This window comes from Triticum aestivum, chromosome 5B (genome assembly GCF_018294505.1).
Source record: "Triticum aestivum cultivar Chinese Spring chromosome 5B, IWGSC CS RefSeq v2.1, whole genome shotgun sequence".
Lineage (NCBI taxonomy): Eukaryota > Viridiplantae > Streptophyta > Magnoliopsida > Poales > Poaceae > Triticum > Triticum aestivum.
Genome location: NC_057807.1, coordinates 28,103,523 through 28,115,372, shown reverse-complemented (window position 1 = coordinate 28,115,372; position 11,850 = coordinate 28,103,523).

The window sequence follows — 11,850 nt, the reverse complement described above, 5'->3', positions numbered from 1 at the left end:
AAGATGGAGGAGAATGGTTCTGTCAGCGAGCACATACTCAAAATGTCTGGGTTGCACAACCGCTTATCTCAACTGGGAGTTAATCTCCGGATGATGCAGTGGTCGACAGAATCCTCTAGTCGCTCCCACCAAGCTACAAGAGCTTTGTGATGAACTTCAATATGCAGGGGATGGAAAAGACCATTCCTGAAGTATATTCAATGCTGAAATCAGCGGAGGTGGAGATCAAAAAGGAACATCAAGTGTTGATGGTGAATAAAACCACTAAGTTCAAGAAAGGCAAGGGTAAGAAGAACTTCAAAAAGGACGGCAAGGGAGTTGTCGCGCCTGGTAAACCAGTTGCCGGGAAGAAGTCAAGTAATGGACCCAAGCCTGAAACTGAGTGCTTTTATTGCAAGGGAAGCGGACACTGGAAGCGGAACTGCCCCAAGTACTTAGCGGACAAGAAGGCCGGTAAAACCAAAGGTATATGTGATATCATGTAATTGATGTGTACCTTACCAGTGCTCGTAGTAGCTCCTGGGTATTTGATACCGGTGCGGTTGCTAACATTTGTAACTCAAAGCAGGAGCTGCGGAATAAGCGGAGACTGGCGAAGGACGAGGTGACGATGCGCGTCGGGAATGGTTCCAAGGTCGATGTGATCGCCGTCAGCACACTACCTCTACATTTACCTACGGGATTAGTTTTGAACCTCAATAATTGTTATTTAGTACCAGCTTTGAGCATGAACATTGTATCAGGATCTCGTTTAATTCGAGATGGCTACTCATTTAAATCCGAGAATAATGGTTGTTCTATTTATATGAGTGATATGTTTTATGGTCATGCCCCGCTGGTGAATGGTTTATTCTTAATGAATCTCGAGCGTAATGTTACACATATTCATAGTGTAAATACCAAAAGATGTAAAGTTGATAACGATAGTCCCACATACTTGTGGCACTGCCACCTTGGTCACATTGGTGTCAAGCGCATGAAGAAGCTCCATGCTGATGGACTTTTGGAGGCTCTAGATTATGAATCGTTTGACACATGCGAGCCATGCCTCATGGGTAAGATGACCAAGACTCCGTTCTCTGGAACAATGGAGCGAGCAACCAACTTATTGGAAATCATACATACTGATGTGTGTGGTCTAATGAGCGTTGAGGCTCGCGGAGGATATCATTATGTTCTCACTCTCACTGATGACTTGAGTAGATATGGGTATGTCTACTTGATGAAACGCAAGTCTGAGACCTTTGAAAAGTTCAAGGAATTTCAGAATGAGGTAGAGAATCAACGTGACCAAAAGATAAAGTTCTTGCGATCAGATCGTGGGCGTGAATATTTAAGTCATGAATTTGGTACACACTTAAGGAAATGTGGAATCGTTTCACAACTCACGCCGCCTGGAACACCTCAGCGAAATGGTGTGTCCAAATGTCATAATCGCACTCTATTGGATATGGTGTGATCTATGATGTCACTTACCTATTTACCGCTATCATTTTGGAGGTATGCTCTAAAGACAGCTACATTCACTTTAAATAGAGCACCGTCTAAATCCATTGAGATGACACCGTATGAATTATGGTTTGGGAAGAAACCTAAGTTGTCGTTTCTAAAAGTTTGGGGATGTGATGCTTATGTCAAGAAACTTCAACCTGAGAAGCTCGAACCCAAGTCGGAAAAATGCGTATTCATAGCATACCAGGAGGAAACCATAGGTTATACTTTCTACTTAAGATCCGAAGGCAAGATCTTTGTTGCCAAGAACGGATCCTTTCTGGAGAAAGAGTTTCTCTCGAAAGAATTAAGTGGGAGGAAAGTAGAGCTTGATGAAGTACTGCCTCTTGAAACAGTAAGTAGCGCAGCTCAGGAAGATGTTCATGTGGTGCCTGCTCCGACAAGAGAGGAGGTTAATGATGATGATCAAGATACTTCGGATCAAGCTCTTACTGAACTTCGAAGGTCCACAAGGACACGTTCCGTACCAGAGTGGTACGGCAACCCTGTCTTAGAAATCGTGTTGTTAGACAATGGTGAACCTTCGAACTATGAAGAAGCGATGGCGGGCCCAGATCCAACAAATGGCTTGAAGCCATGCAATCCGAGATAGGATCCATGTATGAAAACAAAGTGTGGACTTTGACAGACTTGCCTCATGATCATCGGGCGATAGAAAACAAATGGATCTTTAAGAAGAAGACGGACGCGGATGGTAATGTTACCATATATAAAGCTCGACTTGTCGCTAAGGGTTATCAACAAGTTCAAGGGATTGACTACGATGAGACATTCTCTCTAGTAGCGAAGCTGAAGTCCGTCCGAATCATGTTAGCAATTGCCGCATACTATGATTATGAGATATGGCAAATGGACATCAAAACGGCATTCCTTAACGGTCACCTTAAGGAAGAACTGTATAGGATGAAGCCGGAAGGTTTTGTCGACCCTAAGAATGCTAACAAGGTATGCAAGCTCCAGCGCTCAATCTATGGGCTGGTGCAAGCATCTCGGAGTTGGAACATTTGCTTTAATGACATGATTAAAACGTTTGGGTTTATGCAGACTTATGGAGAAGCCTGCGTTTACAAGAAAGTGAGTGGGAGCTCTATAGCATTTCTCATATTATATGTGGATGACATACTTTTGATGGGAAATGATATAGAACTTTTGGACAGCATAAAGGCCTACTTGAATAAGTGTTTTTTAATGAAGGACCTTGGAGAAGCTGCTTACATATTAGGCATCAAAATCTATAGAGATAGGTCAAGACGCCTCATAGGTCTTTCACAAAGCACATACCTTGATAAGATATTGAAGAAGTTCAATATGGATCAGTCCAAGAAGGGGTTCTTGCCTGTGTTGCAAGGTGTGAAATTGAGCTCAGCTCAATGCCCGACCACGGCAGAAGATAAAGAAGAGATGAGTGTCATCCCCTATGCCTCAGCCATAGGATCTATCATGTATGCGATGACCTATACCAGACTTGATATAAACCTTGCCGTAAGTTTGGTAGGAAGGTACCAAAGTAATCCCGGCAAGGAACACTGGACAGCGGTCAAGAACATCCTTAAGTACCTGAAAAGGACTAAGGACATGTTTCTCGTATATGGAGGTGACGAAGAGCTCGTCGTAAAGGGTTACGTCAACGCTAGATTCGACATAGATCTGGATGACTCTAAGTCACAAACTGGATACGTGTATATTTTGAATGGTGGGGCAGTAAGCTGGTGCAGTTGCAAGCAGAGCGTCGTGGCGGGATCTACATGTGAAGCGGAGTACATGGCAGCCTCGGAGGCAGCGCATGAAGCTATCTGGGTGAAGGAGTTCATCACCGACCTAGGAGTCATACCCAATGCGTCAGGGCCAATCACACTCTTTTGTGACAACACTAGAGCTATTGCACTTGCCAAGGAGCCCAGGTTTCACAAGAAGACCAGGCACATCAAGCGTTGCTTCAACTCCATACGTGAAAATGTTCAACATGGAGACATAGATATTTGTAAAGTACATACGGACCTGAATGTAGCAGATCCGTTGACTAAACCTCTCCCTAGGGCAAAAAATGATCAACACCAGAACGCAATGGGTGTTTGATTCATCACAATGTAACTAGATTATTGACTATAGTGCAAGTGGGAGACTGTTGGAAATATGCCCTAGAGGCAATAATAAATGGTTATTATTATATTTCTTGGGTCATGATAATTGTCTATTATTCATGCTATAACTGTATTATCCGGAAATCGTAATACACGTGTGAATACATAGACCACAACATGTCCCTAGTAAGCCTCTAGTTGACTAGCTCGTTGATCAACAGATAGTCATGGTTTCCTGACTATGGGCATTGGATGTCGTTGATAACAGGATCACATCATTAGGAGAATGATGTGATGGACAAGACCCAATCCTAAGCATAGCTCAAAGATCGTGTAGTTCGTTTAGCTAGAGCTTTTCCAATTGTCAAGTATCATTCCTTAGACCATGAGATTGTGCAACTCCCGGATACCGTAGGAGTGCTTTGGGTGTGCCAAACGTCACAATGTAACTGGGTGACTATAAAGGTACACTACGGGTATCTCCGAAAGTGTCTGTTGGGTTGGCACGAATCGAGACTGGGATTTGTCACTCCGTATGACGGAGAGGTATCTCTGGGCCCACTCGGTAATGCATCATCATAATGAGCTCAAAGTGACCAAGTGTCTGGTCACGGGATCATGCATTACGGTACGAGTAAAGTGACTTGCCGGTAACGAGACTGAACGAGGTATTGGGATACCGACGATCGAGTCTCGGGCAAGCAACGTATCGATTGACAAAGGGAATTGAATACGGGGTTAATTGAATCCTTGACATCATGGTTCATCCGATGAGATCATCAAGGAGTATGTGGGAGCCAACATGGGTATCCAGATCCCGTTGTTGGTTATTGACCGAAGAGGCTTCTCGGTCATGTCTGCATATCTCCCGAACCCATAGGGTCTACACACTTAAGGTTCGGTGATGCTAGGGTTGTAGAGATATTAGTATGCAGCACACTGAAAGTTGTTCGGAGTCCCGGATGAGATCCCGGACGTCACGAGGAGTTTCGGAATGGTCCGGAGGTGAACAATTATATATAGGAAGTGCTGTTTCGGCCATCGGGAAAGTTTCGGGGGTCACCGGTATTGTACCGGGACCACCGGAAGGGTCCCGGGGGTCCACCGGGTGGGACCACCTATCCCGGAGGGCCCCGTGGGCTGAAGTGGGGAGGGAACCAGCCCCTGGTGGGCTGGTGCGCCGCCCCTTGAGCCCCCCTTGCGCCTAGGGTTGGGAACCCTAGGGGAGGGGGCGCCTCCACTTGTGTTGGGGGGCAAGTTCCCCCCTTGGCCGCCGCCCCCCTAGGAGATCCCATCTCCTAGGGCTGGCGCCCCCCCTCTGGACCCTATATAAAGAGGGGGGAGGGAGGGCATCCGCACCCTGCATCTTGGCGCCTCCCTCTCCCCTTGCTACACCTCCTCCTCCCGTAGTCGCTTGGTGAAGCCCTGTCGGAACTCTGCTGCATCCACCACCACGCCGCCGTGCTGCTGGATCTTCATCAACCTCTCCTCCCCCCTTGCTGGATCAAGAAGGAGGAGACGTCACGTTGACCGTACGTGTGTTGAACACGGAGGTGCCGTCCATTCGGTGCTAGGATCTCTGGTGATTTGGATCACGACGTGAACGACTCCCTCAACCCCGTTCTCTTGAATGCTTCCGCTCACGATCTACAAGGGTATGTAGATGCACTCCCCTCTCTCGTTGCTGGATGAACTCATAGATTGATCCTGGTGAGCGTAGGAAAAATTTTATTTTATGCAACGTTCCCCAACAAAGGGATGCAGTGTGTTCCCTTGAGCGCGCCTTCCAAGCCGCAGCAATCAAAGACCCAGATCATAGGAGCGAAAGACTCCCCGAGGCGGTTCCTAAGAAGAAGAAGGCTTCACCTGGCCCAAAACCTCATGAGGCAGGCACCTCCGGGGGCGTTGCGTCAGGATCCGCGCCCGTTCAAGGGGCGCCACCCTCTGTCGCATAGGAAGGCACGCCCAGCGCCCTCCTCGGGCAGGGCACGGGGGCTCTTTCTTGGAGAGCCACCGACTTTGCCAAGATCACAAGGGAGGCGCTCGGGCACCACTTGGAGGCGTGCTTCAAGGCACATTTCCCTCGGGAAGGTATGAAGCAAGGAGGACCAAACCCTCAGGAGTTCATCACGAGGAACATTCAGGAGCTACAGGACTCAAGAGTCATGCGCGGCAGCCACCGCCTACCCGCCGCAGCCCCACATCCAGGCGAGGATGGAGGGCTGCGCGTCTGCAACGACGTACCAGGGCTCAACCGAGCCGCGTCCTAAGAGCGCCTCTGGCCTTCACGCGTGGGGCGCTGCGAGGGCCCACCTCACAGCTACATTTGCATGCCCTTCGGCCTGTCGAACGCGGTCGCAGCTCATCAGCGCCTGCTGAAGAGCATTCTGGAGGCTCAGGAGGTTAGGCATCACGCGGTCCTGGCGGAGATGGAGATGGCCCTCAAAGATCCACCTGTGCCCCCGGAGCCTCCCAAGGCTCCAGGCCCCGGAGGCTCGTGAGGGTCGGCTTCCTCACCGCGCGTCGTCCGCTACTTCAGCATCACTTCATCTCCAATGGTATCAGGTGACATCTTTCAAAGTTCCATTTTCAGCTGGGAGCGCCCTCAGGGCTGCATCATTCCCAGGTCGCGTGGGTCTGTCCCTGTGGCATGTATCCATTTTGCTTATGCTCTTTACCTACCTAGTTGGGGGCGCCCCTCGGGCTGCATTATCCCCAAGCTGCTCGGGCCTGACCTAGTAGCGTTTGCCTTTTCTGCATCTATCTAAATGGATTTGCTCCTTCATGCTTAACATGCTTGACCTAATCGCCTGCTCGATTGACACCTACCTTTGGAGCCGCTCGCTCTGGCACCGCACTTGCGCACGGGTCCGTCCCTGCAACGCCAATAAATCTGAGTGGTCGAGCTCTGGCCGCGGCAGCCCTGCAAGGTGCCACCTCGCCAGGCCCTCAGTGCCCTAGTCACTCCCTCGGAGCGACCAATCGTTGGCTGGCAACCGTGACAACAGACCTTGCTTCGTCTCTTGATTGGTATGCAGGACCTACTCCACAAGTACCATTGGGGACGTCGCAAGCTCTCTCTCCCTCTCTCAGGCATGATCCGCTCGCGTGTTAAAAGGGGGCGCCTGAGCATCGCGACTCATGGGCTCTTACTGGCTCTCTAGCCCTCACCCCCTGGCCTTGACCCACGGCATTGTGACCTGTCATACCAGCGGCGGCTGAGCTCGCTCGAGGGCCGGGACCTGAGGACGTAGAGCATGAAGGAAAGTGTGGGGGAGAGGGAATAAGCTTGCAAGGACCTAACTCGGCAACACCTCAGCTGCCGCCACGCAGGCCCGATGCTTCACCGAAAACTACTCCAAACCCACCAGATAAGTCACGCGAAAACTGATTCGACTCAGCGCTAAACCTCCTCCTAGTGCAGCTCTGTCACGGCAACATTGCCTACCTTTCTTGCCCAGCGAAGGCTGCTTGAGCGCTAAAGGGGACTGTTGGTGTCAAAACCGGCGGATCTCAGGTAGGGGGTCCCGAACTGTGCGTCTAGGCGGATGGTAACAGGAGACAAGGGACACGATGTTTTACCCAGGTTCGGGCCCTCTTGATGGAGGTAAAACCCTACATCCTGCTTGATTGATATTGATGATGTGGATGTTACAAGAGTAGATCTACCACGAGATCAAGGAGGCTAAACCCTAGAAGCTAGCCTATGGTATGATTGTTGTTATTGTTGTTATCCTACGGACTAAAACCATCCGGTTTATATAGACACCGGAGAGGGCTAGGGGTACACAGAGTCGGTTACAATGGTAGGAGATCTACATATCCGTATCGCCAAGCTTGCCTTCCACGCCAAGGAAAGTCCCATCCAGACATGGGACGAAGTCTTCAATCTTGTATCTTCATAGTCTTGGAGTCCGGCCGATGATGATAGTTCGGCTATCCGGACACCCCCTAGTTCAGGACTCCCTCAGGGACCTCCTGAGCATCGCGACTCAGGGGCTCTTACTGGACCTCGGGCCGCTCACCTCCTGGCCTTGACCACGGCATCCCGACCTGGCATACCAGCGACGGCTGAAGCCTGCCTAGGGACCGGGACCTGTCAGCATAGAGCACCAAGCCCTCGTGATGAAAGAAAGGGGGAGCCGAGCCGGGACAGGACAAGCATCTCGCATCGATTCATGATAAAGATATAATATTCACAGAAGACATGACCAGCGCCTTACATACCCCCGCGGGGTGGTGTTTCAATTCCTTGCAGGGAACAAAAGGTGCTAATCCTAAGGGACGCTAACTACGCGCGCCTCCGCAGGAGACGCCGTCATCAACAGTGGGCCATCAGGCACCGGCCAACCCCATCCAGATCAATGGCGTCGGCGGCCTGATGCAGCTGCCCTGCTCCAGGAGCGACACGAGCCCAAGGGCTCGTAGCTGTCGTCACTCGTCTCCGGAGTCGCGTGAAGCTCGGCGGAGTCGCTGGACCCCCCGGCTCCTCCACTGCTGCCTGAGGAGCTGCCGGGGAAGCGGAGGGCAGGCCTGGTCCTTGCCACGGCGATGCTCCGGCCGCCTTCCTTGGGGCAGCATTCCAGCCGGCGTTCTTCCGTGTCGAAGACCTTGAAGAACATCAAGGAGGCGCCATCGCATTCAAGCACCTATGGGGGCGCCTGCCACTCACGTTGTCTATCGCGTGTCAGGAGACATTCCCGTTGACGACGAGGTGCCTATGGTGACTTCATAAATTTCAAGATGATATGCCGGCTCAGTCTTTTGGAGGTGCTCATAGGGGTAGGGTGTGCGTGTGTGCATTCATAGGGGTGAGTGTATGCACGTGTATATGAGCGCTTGCGTCTGTACTGTGTCAAAAAAACATAAATGCGTGTCAAAAAGAGACTAGTCAGTATACTCAATATTGCGCACCTCGGAGAGGAAAACGAGAGAACTACGTATTTATTTACGGTGCAGATTCACTCATTTTGCTCCATATGTACTCCGTCTCGGTGTAGTCTAGTCACTTGTTGAAATCTCTAGATAGGCAAATACTCCTTTCTGGCTTACAGGGCTATACTAGAAAGTACGTACTACAATAGTGGGCTCACATAGCAATTTTGTCTCATGCAAGAGCCTGGCTATATGCGTGCTCCAATGTTCGCAACTGCCATATTCAGGTTGCGCTTGGCTCTTCGCCTCTTCGAGAAGACGAACAATGATGTTACTACTACTGCTTCTACAGTGTCGAATCCACTGTTGCATGTCCGTCCACCGCGAGCGGGAGGGATAGCTTGTTGTAGTAGTACTATATAATCAAAAGCCTGTCCTCGTTTGCGAGCAACCGCGCGCATGGGTGAGGGAGAAGGCGTGTAGTAGTAAAATCAAGCTTCTCCTCATTGTACGAGTTGACACGACACATCATAGCACTAGCCCCACATGCTTGCCTCTAAACTTGGCTGAAAGACCCGCAGTGTACAATATATTTGCTGCAACCTCTAACATTTACCTGCCACAAATTAAAATATATATTCCTGTCTTGACCAGATGAGCGTGCAAACTACAATCACCAGGATGACATGTAGGGCCAGAAGACTATTTTAATTGAAAAAAACTTCGAGACGGCCACATAGCATGGAGCCGACCCCAACGATTTTAAGCTTACACGCACGGTACATGCTATCCTAGACTACTCTACACATGAAACTGCCACACGAGCGTCCGGGCTGCGCTTGGCTCTTCGCCTCTTCGGGAATTCGAACAATGATGGAGTACTACTGCACTGGAGGAGTACTACAGTACACTTCTGGCCATCTGACACCGATTGAATTGCTGCATGTCCACCGCGTGCGGGAGGGAGAGCGTGTAGCGAAAGCTTCTCCTAGTCGTGCCAGCCACCATGCTCATGGGCGAGGGAGGGACGCTCCTGCCTTTGCGTGTATGACAGGTGGGTCCAACAGGTGGGCGGCCAATCTGTCATACAGCCAAAGGCAGGTGTAATTAAGTCCGCGAGGGAGAGGATAACCAAAATTCTCGTTGATGTACGAGTTGACGCGACACATCAAAGCACTGCACTCAATCTATTTCAATAATTTGCGTTTACCAATGCATTAATTACAACGCATGCATGCATGCCGTGACTCTCCTTTTGATACTTGCATGTGTTGATTTTAATGCACCTTGAAGTAGTATAAATATGTGACGGTAAAGCTTTGTAAGTAATGCCCCGGCCCTAAAGCGAGAGATGGTTGTGCACGAGGAGGGCGAGATCATGCAGACAGAACAGGACCCGACGATGGAGCTCTCTAAGGTCTCGATGGACCTCACCGTGCTCCACTACCCCTTGTGCCTCCGCCCCTTGACGCCTCCAGTGTATGAAGTTCGAATACACCTTGTCCGTTCGGCTGATCGAGCAAGGTGCAGGTTTCTTGATTGATGTGTTGTTCGATTGATTTCTGCGGTGCAAGGGAGGGCACCTGGCCTGTGCAGACTGCCGCGTCGAGCGCCCCAAGAACCAGCGGCAGTGCCAGAAGTGCGAGTGCGGCGGTGGCTTCGACGTGCGGAACACGGCGGTGGACATCATGCTTTCGTCGGTGAGGGTGGAGTGCCCACACGAAGGCTGTGGCTCTATGTCACTTACCACAAGCTCATCGATCACCAGAGCGTGTGTCCGCTCGCGCCCTGCAAATGCCCCGTGCCCGTCTGTGGCTACGAAGGCCCGCCGCCGGCGCTCTACCACCACATCAGCACCGCGCATCCCATGCCCGTGCATAGGATCCAGTACGGCAAGGTGCTCCAGCTGCAAGTGCCACTGTTAGAGCCACGGCTCTTGCTGTTCGCGGAGGAGGATGGGCGCGCATTTTTCTTGGTTGGCGGCGTGCTCATCATCGGTGCTCCTATCGCCGTGTCGGTCATCTGCATCAAAGCGGGGGCTTCCCCATTGCCGCACTACGTGGCCAAGCTGTGGGTGAACGGCCCGCCGGGGGAACCCAAAGGCACGACTGACACCGTCAAGGTGGAAATGGAGGTGACAAGCAGCAAGGATCCTGGCAACATCACCGTGCAGGAGCTGACCTTCTTCATAGTTCCGCCCAAGCTGCTGGCCAGGACTAAGCTGGTGTTCCTCCACATTCAGATTGACAAGCTCAACTCCTAAATGTTTCTACAGTGCCTTCTGTTTATCTTAGTAATATGCAAATATGGGGATTAGCTCAGTCTACTTTAGCTTAAGAAATGGTGGGTTTTGGTGGCGATGCAGCAATTACTTCGACATCATATCAGTAATTTCCAACAGTCGAACGGATATTTTGTGTCTGTTGGATATAAAGTTCCTTTGGGTAAGAAGTACTACTTGTCATCATAATGGATAAAAGGAGATGTATGTAGACGTATTTTTGTTCTAGATACGTCCCTTTTTATCCATTTTGATAACAATTACTCCCTCCGTTCCACAATACATGCCTTCCATTTGTCAAAATATAGATGTATCTAGACATGTTTTAGTATATAGGTACATCCATTTTTGGACAAATGGAAGTCAAGTACTCCCTCCATTCGGAATTACTCGTCCAAGAAATGAATGTATCTAGATGTATGTTAGTTGTAGATACATCCATTTTTTGTGACAAGTAATTCGAACGGAGGGAGTAGCATTTTGGAACGAAGGGAGTATTTGCTTGTTTGTTCACGAAGTGTTTCATACTTGTGCGAGTTGACGCGACACATCAAAGTAGTAGTACTACTAGTAGTACTCCCTCCGACCCTAATTTCTCTACGCATAAGTCGAGGCGCAGATACCAAGCAGGGCCTAGTTGTGTTGGACAACTCACCGGACTGCGCACCAGGTAGACGAAGCTTGTGTCGTGTTGGTGCCATGTGCGGCCCGCACATTAACCAAAACCTCGCGCCTCTAGCTGCCTCCGCGTTTTAAACTTCTCAATCTCAAGGCCAAGGAGCAACATGAATCCTATGATAGAGCCAATCGGATGGTTGAGAACACTACAATTCATAGCTACAAATGCGTGTGTGACTCCCAGATGCAGGGGTCGGGGTCATCATCCTCCTTTTCGAGAAAAAACAGATGCGTGTGTGAGAGGACGAGTGCGTCCGTGCACCTCTTCTCTTCCTGTATAACGTACTAAACTCAGAGTACAAGTGTATGTGGGTGGCATCGACCTAGGGAGCTAGAGATGGTGCGCGCAAGAAGTCCCAAGAGATAGGTTAAATGCGTCTGGAAAAAAGACTAGCCTATAGCTCGCCACGCGGCTATTCCTTC